Here is an 11,539-nt window from a genome sequence, read left to right as displayed (position 1 = left end):
TTATGCTTATTTAAACTTCCGTAACCATGATGTTTGACGTTTTGATTTTAATTAATTGTTACCCGGGTTAATTGTCCTTTGTCCTGATTTATTTGATACCTATTTAGTTTTTGTCCATAATAGTCCATCGGTAATAATTATAAAATGCTCGTCAAATTAACCTTATTTCCGAAGTCAAATATTCCAACTAATTAGGGATTTGAACTGTAACAAGGTTTTAATACTTTGTTTAATGATTACACCAGGTTATCGACTGCGTGTAATCCAAGGTTTTAATACTTTGTTAACAATTACACCAATTATCCTTGTATGTAATCCACCCCTGTTTTAATGAGATATGAATATTAATTTACCCACTTGATCAGAATGAATAATCAATTACCCTACCCAAATAATTAATTAAATGATCGTAAAAGATGTCGTATAAACGTCACTAAATAGGACATACATAATCATTTTAATAATTATTAGATTAACTAATTTGAAGATAGGTTCGACAGGTTCTAATGAGTTGTCATTCGATTAGACAATACCCCCTATCTATTAATAGTCAATAGTCCAATGTCCACAAGTGTCGGTCTTTTGTCCAAACCTTAATTATGGTACAAAATCTAATAACCCAATCTTAATTTTTATTCCAACATCACGATTACTTTGGCTTTAAATAAGCATAATAATAACTTAGTTACGATACATTAAATTAAAAAGGAAGAACATAGCTTACAGTGGTGATTAATTGCGTAGCGTTACCTGGACAGAGTTCCGACTTTAAAACCCGTAAAACATTTCTTACAATAACCCAACTAAACCATAATTTATTATTAATCTTAAATTAAAATTAAAATTATAATATAAATATATTACATAGAGAAGAGAGATTGATTTTTGTGTAAGTAATTCGTCCGAAAAACTGACTTTTTATAGAACTTGGCCTGCTACAGTAACTCATGCGGTCGCATGAGATTTTAGTGCAAATCTTATGCAATCGTATGGGCTCATGCACTCGCATGAGTTTTATGCCTAATTCCCATGCGATCGCATGGCCGTCAGATCCAGCTCACATATTTTTTGTTTGCTAGTTTGTTGACGTTATTTAATATAATATATAATATATAAATAATTTATATAATTATTTAAATATTATATTATATTCTTGTGCATAGTTGACTTGTAATTTTAGCTCCGTTGCGTCGCACGTTGATAGTTGGCTCAGGTCCCGGTTCCAGTTTTTTGAACGTCCTTTCGTATAATTTAATATCTTGTACATAGCGTTTTGCGGCTCGTACTCTTGTAATTTTGAGACGTTTCTCATCAATAAATTGAACCACGTGAATTATATCTTGTATATTTGAGCTTTTTTGTGATGCCCCGTACTAAATCATCATGTACGGACCATCAACAACAGGATCATTACAAGGTTAAGTACTATATGCGATTTCAAAAAGAGTTTGCATTCATAATAAAAGTGACGTCATAACCAACGTCGAATGTTTTACATAAAAAGTATGCTTCGCTAAGTAGAAGCAATTAATAAGTGTATGTGACCCCAATGGTCGTTACAATCATCATTTCAAAAGTACTAAAGTTTGAATGCAAAAGTAAGCGTTGATGCAGTGACATCTCTAAAGCAGCGGGTGTCTACAGCAAGACTAGTATAACAGCGGAAGCAACCTTAAGCACCTGAGAAAAACATGCTTAAAAACGTCAACACAAAGGTTGGTGAGCTATAGTTTAATTATAACAGTAATGTAAGGTAGGCCACGAGATTTCAGTGCTACAAAGAGCGTTTCAAAACAGTAATCCAATCAGTATGTTTAAGTATATGCTCAACCGTGGGCACTCGATAACTAACTTAACGTTTAATAATATATCACCCCCTGAAAGTACACTTGGCAAGTGCATATGTATACGAAGTATTAAACACTCGTTAAATGCTAGCGCGACTAGCCCGAGTGGAGATGTCAAACCCTATGGATCCATATCTAAGATTCGCGTTCACGGTTCAAAAACCAATGATTAAACGTTACCGAGCTAAAGGGAATGTTTATGCCATTGTATAACCCACACATATATAAGTTTAAGTACTCGTGCCTAGTATGTAAAACATAAAATCCGCATGTATTCTCAGTTCCCAAAATAAGTTAAAGTAAAAAGGGAATGCTATAACTCACAATGATAAAGTAGCGGTAAAGTATGACTCGGAAAGTAAGCAAGTAATGAAGGTTGTTCAAACGGTTCCTCAACCTAAGTCAAATAGTACTAAGTCAGTAAATCGTCACAATAGGTTTAAAAGTATGTAAATAAGGTCTTAAGGGTCATCATCATTCATCATCAAACAAAAGGTGTAAAGTAAGTTTCGTTCATGAAAAGAGTTTAAAACAAAGGCTGAGTTCGGTCAGTCACCACGGCCTCTATACCTACTGAAATAAGGTGATACCAGTGGCCATGGCTCCGTATATGAGTCCTTTAGTTTTGGTAAAAATTACAGAAGCAAACTCGTCTTCGTTTGACCGTGGCGACGGTCTAAGTGCGAGTAGGTCAGAATTTTCAGCACAACGTTAAATGGACATAGTGACGATCGGAGGGCCATAAATCCTAAACCGTAACTCGGATTAAGATGAGTCCTATATGAAAAGTTATCTAATAGAACAGAGCTATCTGAAAATCATAATTACAGTAGCCCAGGTCGTACGGGTCAGACACAGAAATAGTAGAACAGTAGGGTCAGTTGGTTCCGGTGGTTCTTTGTGCTCGATGCTTATCATGGTTCTCATCCTTGATGCATATAGCTTCAAGTGTACAACTCGTTGATGTGTTTGCATCATTTTCACCAAGGTTTGACCATCATAACCCAAGTGTAAGTCTAAGACATGAAGCACAACTCTCTTAAGTGTTGCAAGTGTTTTGATGAACCAAAGTTACATCAAAGTCTTAGATTCAACACATACATGAAATGTAAAAGTAATGTAGAACTATAAACTTGAAAATAAACTAACTAATCAAGATCTTAAGATGTAGAACATAGTTCTTAGTTTGATTTTGAAGATCCAAGACTCAAAAGTCTAGATCTAACATAAGTGTACAAGGTTATAGTTAAAGAAAATTTACTTACATGTTCTTGAACTTTCAAAGTTAACTTTAGTTCAAGAAAGTATGAGATCAAGACTAACTTGTAATACTTGACCATTAGATCCTTGCATGTTAAATTCTTAAAAGTTGGTTATTAGGTGTAATTTTTTGGGAAAGGTGTGCAAGTAACAAGCAACTAGATTCCTATACACTAAACTAACTAGTTATGTTCCAAATGTAATACTTACATGTTAAGTTGGGCTAATAAGTCCACTAAAGAAGTAGGGTGGGCTTATAAGCCCATAAACACTAATAAAGGCCCAAGTTCAAGTAATTACAAATTAAGTCCAACAAAGCCCAAGTAATTAACCAATAACCTTAGTTAATTAAAATGATTAATAAAACTTAATCATGAATGTAAATAATATCTAAAAATATTATTCGTGAAAGTTTCGTGTGTCACAAAGACGTTTCGGGCATTCAAAGGTCACGTACGGTTAATCATGGCAACAAGTAAATGTAATAACATACATTCGTTTAATCACAAGTATTAATAATAAACATTATTAATTAAGGATGGAAAAACCAGGGTCGTTACATTACCCACCTGTTAAAGAAAATTTCGTCCCGAAATTTTAAGGAGTGACCAACAATGGTACCGCATTTAAATAAAAAGGAGCGTATCAAAGTTCCTTGAGACCCGTGGGCTCAGAAGTAAGTTATTTACCCTGAAAGGTATTTCGGTGTATGAAAGTAAGAATGGGTGCATGCCATTAATTAAGTCTCTTGTCTTAAAAGATCAACAAATCGATTTCGTTTCTGATTAATAGGAGTATGTCATCTGAATGCATATCCATAAAAGGAAAGATGGTGTGTTTAGCCTTTACAGGCACCTTCAGTAAGCTGGATGCGTGAAGTGTATCATGAATGTTTCTAAGCTCATCTAAAACATCGAGCGCTTATGTCGTAATACAAAGCTGACAGGTAGGATGGAAGACATGGTGATCACAACCATGCGATTTGATGTCTGGATAGTGTTAGCCACGGATTTTACAAAACCCCTTGATTTCGTAAGGAGGCCATAGGCATAAGGAACCCGATATTTAAGAACGTATCATTTGAATAAGTGAATTGAAATTTTACTAAAAGTGACCAATCGGACTTGGAAGCCATAACTATTCATAGTGTCTTTAGAACGGTCTGAACGAACAATGAGGGATATCACCTAGTTTACCATACCGCAGGTGAACCTATCCTTGGGTGAAATGAAAACAAAGTCCTGTAATGTAACTTCATCCTTTCAGTTACATGTTGAAGTTAGGGTTAACGTTAACTAGAGCAACATACAGTTGCAACCAATGAAGGAAGAAATATATAGAGTATCCACCTGAGTGTCGTAGATGTTTTAAGTGGTCTCTTCCCAAAAGGAATAAAGAGATTCATAGGTTCTCAAAGTATCTTATATTACATTTCCAAAAGAATATCGCACGAAAGGCGTGAGAGTAAACTCTTCGAGTGGTTCGTTCTGAATTTATCTGTGTACTTAAGGGGACGAGTAGATGAGAAGATACGTGAACTCTTGGTCGTAAAGAATGGTTTATTCCGAGTGAAAAGAATCTCCAAAATGATTCTTGTATCTCAACGTATTGATTCATAGATATGATGTTTACGAGGGTGTTGCGTTTAGTCGTGAAATTTTGAGGGTAGGAACTCACCTAGTACCTGTCCAACGATGGGGTGACTACTGAGTGTACCCTGAAAAACTGGTTTATCGGCCCGCGTTTTTATCATGACTAACTTTAAAAAGAACATTTTATGGGTGCAGAGATTTTCTTAACAAATTTTATAAAACCGCCATCCAAAGTGGCTCAAGAGTTTTTAACAAAGATCTTAATAGTAAGTTTCATCCCTATCAGGGGGCGAGAAAAAGTGTGATCCATACGTGGTGTAGTCTAATACGAAAACCTTTAATAAAATCAACCAAGGGAGTGTTGAAAATCAAACCTTTGAACGCTTGTTGTGACAACGTAAACGGAACAAAGTTCCTAGTAAATTTAGATGTAGGTACAACGTGTACCATTTTGCTCAAAACTATTTGACTTAAGTTGAATATCTCGGTAAAGGAGCGGTTTTTAAATAATCTGAAGATATAACTTAGTATCAAAATAAGTAAGTATAAATTTATACATATATGATTTTATAAATCGTTTAAGTGATCGAAAAATTTTTTTTTGTACTTTTATTGTCTGTAAATCTTGTGAGGACTGCACAAATAAACAACGTTTAAAATTTTTGATAAACATAGTTTTTTTTTTTTTTTTTTTATTTCAAAGATTACGTGTTGAAAAAGATTGAGTGAAAAAGATTGAGTGAAAAAGCTTGGAATCCTTGGGTGGCTAGTTACTAGATAATGAAAACTAATGACATAAATGCAGTTTTGGTAATTATCAGGACACAAGTCTTTGGGTCAAAAATATTTACGTGCGAAGCCGTTGCTAAAAGTGGGGTGCGAAGGATAAAGCACGAGGATGAGAAGTTAATTGCTTCTTGAATTTGCAAAGTGCCAAACAGGTTATGACTAGTATTAAAGTCGGAATAATGATGGTATTAATACCACTAAATGAGGATCCCTTGAAATAAGTCAGGACTTAGAGTTATGTAAGAAAGAGCATTGTTCCAGCAGGCGTGGCAAATAAGGTTCTTGGGGTAACGCGATGATTTTTAAATGGTTTAAGTGTCAGTGGATGCCCAAAGGCTCTAAATGACGTGGCAGAAGTGTCTTCAACACATACACACATTAATCTCTCAATTTCGACAGTTGTAAAGTCTTTACGATGACTTGGGTACGAATGAGCAACGGAGAATTTTTATATAGCAAGCAACGAAAATTTTTTATAGAAATTGTTTAAGGTAGCAATGTATGGAAAGAAACGAAGTTTTAGTAAACTAGGGTTATGTACAACCCGTACCATTCAAAGTAAAATATATTCTGAACAAAAGATTTGATTTGTAAGAGTGAAAGTAAAATTTTACATGTATTTGTCAAAGATAAGTAATCATTTACTTTATTTTATATAACGTATATGATTTCAAAATTTGCGCGAATGGCGAACAAAATATATTTATTTTTATAAAGCCTTGAGAGGATAGCATAGTAAAATAATGTGGGTAAGATTTTGGCAAACAAAATTTTCCATATTTCGGAGGTTATAAGTTGGAAAAGATTGATGAGAGTCGAGTAAAAGACTTTTGAAAATTTCGAGTGATATTTGAGGTAATAAAAACCATTGAATGTGATTGACGACAATTGGTGGGGCATAAGTCCTTTGACCAAAAACGCTTAAGTGTGAAGTTGTTGCTTATAAGTGAGATACGAATGGGAGAGTATGAGGATGAGAATGAACCACCCGTTGGTTTTTGGAAAATTTCGAACTGTTATGACTAATATCGAAGTAAAAAAAAAGGATGGTGGTGTGGTTATCATCGAATAAGAAATTCCTCGTAATAAGTTAGGATTTAGAGTTGCGTAAGAAACTAAGAATGAGTATCAAATGAGATTCTTGGGTAATCCTCAATATATAATTTGAATTGCTGAAGTGACGGGATACAATTTCCTTTAAGTATCGTTGTGCAAGTTTGTCCATTGTGTCGGTTTCTTTCATAGCTAGAAAGTGGGCAGTTTTGGTGAGATGGTCAATAATAACCCAGATGATGTCCTAACCACATACCGTCTCTGGTAGTTAATGATGAATTTCTTTCCATTTCCATTATGGGATTTCGGGTTGTTGTCATGTAACTAATAAGGTTCAGTTTTCGGGCTACATCTCTCCCCATAATAGTTTCACCATTCTTGCGAAGTATACAAATAAATTTTTTCCATTATAAATAAATTCCGCTTTCATCCTTGAAAGTCAGTTCGTTCCAACTATTTCATCAAAGCTTCCTAGCTCGATGAGTATTAGGTAAATCTTAAAGTTCATTCCAAATCAAATCTTACTGTACTACTATGAAAAATTCTATCAATCTTCTCAAATAACATATGCCTGTACGTAGGTAACTAATCCTTTTCAACTACTACATTAAAACTCTCAAGTTTGGTTAATATGAGGTCATCTCCAAATGACCCACCTGTTAATCTTAAAGTACTACCTTAAATTATTCATCTATCTTCCTCAGTTTACCATTTGCTTGTGTCCTATAGAATACTTAATTCCCATGGTTGTTGATGGTTTATTATTCATGATAATGCTAAGGCTCTTAGATGTAAGGTTTCTATCATTCTAGTATTGAACAACTCTGAAACAATAAAACGTTGTGCCGAAACGTACCCTAACAAGAATCAGGATCCATGCAAGTTTCCATAATTATTTCTTTACCGCAGGTAAGTTTAAAGTTTTTCCTATATGAGAACTTTCTCCTTAAATGTCCAGGGTGTCGATATTTATAACAAATTTTCGGGTTATCGGTTCTGCAATCAAATCCCTTCTTGTATAGTATCTGGGCTACGTGGTTATTCCTTCCCTACCTTTAACAGACTATAATGCGTATGCTCGAATGATCCCTGCCAAAATTTTCCCTGGATCACCCCATATTCCTCATGTAGTAACATTGGAACTTCTACATGATTTACTTCAATATAATCACGCTGGCCTGGCGTCATTATATTGTACTAAATCGTACGTTCATTCCAATATCATTTCATATGGTCAATGTAACGTGATCACTTCCAATTATACACAATTTCATCTAACGGTGCTTTATCTATGCCATCTCAAAACGGAATCGACATAACTAATCTCACAGTTTCTCGATGTGGGTGTGTAGGTTCCGTAGATCATGTATTAATGCCTAAGTGTCCCGAAGTTTCTTCAAAGGTTCGGATTCAGGTAACGTTGTTAGGTTCCTTCTAGATATTCATTTCGGGTCTCGCGTCGGGTTGTACGTGTAGCAAGTAGTGACACGATATGTATCGAGGCGACTCGCAAGTCTTTGGGTATGGCTGAGCATCAGTGAAAAACACTATGAGTTTGTGAAAGGAGATGCCTTCCCGACTTCTCCAATGCCTAAATATAGAAGTGTCGTTAGGTCGTCGAGTAGTGGTGAAGAATGAAAGAGATGAGTGATGGTCATGAGAGCGTACAGGGTATGTGTCAACTGAACAATCATCTAGATTGCGTGAGGTAATGTTTCGATCTCTGGAACGGTGGGGCAGTAGTAACAGGTGGATTACACTACTAGTTATTAGGATTAGACGATTGGGAAAGTAGTTCAGGAAAACATCTGAACCGGGAAAGATAAGTTCTCCAAGTCGGTATAGCGAATAGTAGACATGTAGCAAGAGTGTAATCAGGCATAACAACTACAGCAGCCTAGATCGTCTACAGCAGCACGTAAAATGGCAATAGTAACAGTATCATACCGAAGTAATATGTTAAAGGCAGATAGTAGCATGCAGTAGCGAGAGTAAGCAAAAGCATACAACGAGTTTACATAGCAGTAAAAGGTAATCAGTAGCATGCAACAAGTTCATACAGCAGTAGAAGTAGGTAGTGGCATGCAGTAGTACTAAGCAGTAACATGCAGTAATATAACACAGTAGCATGCAATCGAAAGCAAATAGTAGCATGCAGTAGTGAAAACATGTAGTAGCATACGGCATATAGCAGTAAAAGTAAGCAGCAGCATGCAGTAAGTTCAGCGGAAACAAGTAAACTAGCAAGTTGTAGATTAGTCCTATTAGTGAATCCTACTCGGGTCGGTCTTAGACTCACTAATGCTACCTAATTCCCTACAACCAATGCTCTGATACCAAATGTGATGCCCCATACTAAATCATCATGTACGAACCATCAACAACAGGATCATTACAAGGTTAAGTACTATATGCGATTTCAAAAAGAGTTTGCATTCATAATAAAAGTGACGTCATAACCAACGTCGAATGTTTTACATCAAAAGTATGCTTCGCTAAGTAGAAGCAATTAATAAGTGTATGTGACCCCAATGGTCATTACAATCATCGTTTCAAAAGTACTAAAGTTTGAATGCAAAAGTAAGCATTCATACAGTGACATCTCTAAAGCAGCGGGTGTCTACAGCAAGACTAGTATAACAGCGGAAGCAACCTTAAACACCTGAGAAAAACATGCTTAAAAACATCAACACAAAGGTTGGTGAGCTATAGTTTAATTATAACAGTAATGTAAGGTAGGCCACGAGATTTCAGTGCTACAAAGAGCGTTTCAAAACAGTAATCCAATCAGTATGTTTAAGTATATGCTCAACCGTGGGCACTCGGTAACTAACTTAACGTTTAATAATATATCACCCCCTGAAAGTACACTTGACAAGTGCGTGTGTATACGAAGTATTAAACACTCATTAAATACTAGCGTGACTAGCCCGAGTGGGGATGTCAAACCCTATGGATCCATATCTAAGATTCGCGTTCACAGTTCAAAAACCAATGATTAAACGTTACCGAGCTAAAGGGAATGTTTATGCCGTTGTATAACCCACACATATATAAGTTTAAGTACTCGTGCCTAGTATGTAAAACATAAAATCTGCATGTATTCTCAGTTCCCAAAATAAGTTAAAGTAAAAAGGGAATGCTATAACTCACAATGATAAAGTAGCGGTAAAGTCGGAAAGTAAGCAAGTAATGAAGGTTGTACAAACGGGTCCTCAACCTAAGTCAAATAGTACTAAGTCATTAAATCGTCCCAATAGGTTTAAAAGTATGTAAATAAGGTCTTAAGGGTCATCATCATTCATCATCAAATAAAAGGTGTAAAGTAAGTTTCGTTCATGAAAAGAGTTTAAAACAAAGGCTGAGTTCGGTCAGTCACCACGGCCTCTATACCTACTGAAATAAGGTGAGACCAGTGGCCATGGCTCCGTATATGAGTCCTTTAGTTGTGGTAAAAATTACAGAAGCAAACTCGTCTTCGTTTGACTGTGGCGACGGTCTAAGTGCGAGTAGGTCAGAATTTTCAGCACAACGTTAAATGGACATAGTGACGATCGGAGGGCCATAAATCCTAAACCGTAACTCGGATTAAGACGAGTCCTATATGAAAAGTTATCTACTCGAACATAGATATCTGAAAATCATAATTACAGTAGCCCAGATCATACGGGTCAGACACAGAAACAGTAGAACAGTAGGGTCAGTTGGTTCCGGTGGTTCTTGGTGCTCGATGCTTATCATGGTTCCCATCCTTGATGCATATAGCTTCAAGTGTACAACTCGTTGATGTGTTTGCATCATTTTTACCAAGGTTTGACCATCATAACCCAAGTGTAAGTCTAAGACATGAAGCACAACTCTCTTAAGTGTTGCAAGTGTTTTGATAAACCAAAGTTACATCAAAGTCTTAGATTCAACACATACATGAAATGTAAAAGTAACGTAGAACTATAAACTTGAAAATAAACTAACTAATCAAGATCTTAAGTTTTAGAACATAGTTCTTAGTTTGATTTTGAAGATCCAAGACTCAAAAGTCTAGATCTAACATAAGTGTACAAGGTTATAGTTAAAGAAAATTTACTTACATGTTCTTGAACTTTCAAAGTTAACTTTAGTTCAAAAAAGTATGAGATCAAGACTAACTTGTAATACTTGACCATTTAAACTAACAAACATGAAATTAAAGTGCATAATATAAAGAAATAAACTAAATAAACAAGTTAATAAGTTCATGGGTTGCATACTTTAAAGATTCAAGCCTAAGCCTTGATCTTTTAGAAAGTAAACTTTAAGTTTACTTCATGAGCTTCAAGTATGATCTTAACACATGAACTTACAATTTTTTTTTTAAAACAATAAAGGTAGAATCATAAACTAATAAGTTTATGTTCTTGAGTGTTCTTGTAAAAACAAGATGACATGGAGAATCAAACTAACAAGTTTGCTTCTTAGTAATTAGTAGGTAACAACAACAAGTAAATAACAACAACAAAGTTCATGTAGCTAAGTAACAAACATGAACAAGTATCAAACAACAAACAAAGAACAAATGATGATGATGATAATGTATGTGTGTTAGGCCACGGTTTTGGTCAAGAGAAAGAAAGGAGAAAAGTTCTTGTTACTTACAATTATTTGAGAGAAAAAATGGAGAAAAGTTGAGAGAATTTTCAAGTAACTTTGTGTGTGAAATGAGAGCAAATGAATAAGTAACCAAAAAAAATTTGAATCCCTCCCTTGTACTCTAAAGTTGATGGTTTTGGGAAGGAAAAGGGAAGGGAGATTGTCCACTAGATCCTTGCATGTTAAATTCTTAAAAGTTGGTTATTAGGTGTAATTTTTTGGGAAAGGTGTGCAAGTAACAAGCAACTAGATTTCTATACACTAAACTAACTAGTTATGTTCCAAATGTAATACTTACATGTTAAGTTGGGCTAATAAGTCCACTAAAGAAGTAGGGTGGGCTTATAAGCCCATAAACACTAATAAAGGCCC

The sequence above is a fragment of the Rutidosis leptorrhynchoides genome, chromosome 1, assembly GCF_046630445.1.
Source record: "Rutidosis leptorrhynchoides isolate AG116_Rl617_1_P2 chromosome 1, CSIRO_AGI_Rlap_v1, whole genome shotgun sequence".
NCBI classification, from domain to species: domain Eukaryota; kingdom Viridiplantae; phylum Streptophyta; class Magnoliopsida; order Asterales; family Asteraceae; genus Rutidosis; species Rutidosis leptorrhynchoides.
This window is presented reverse-complemented; position numbering follows the sequence as displayed.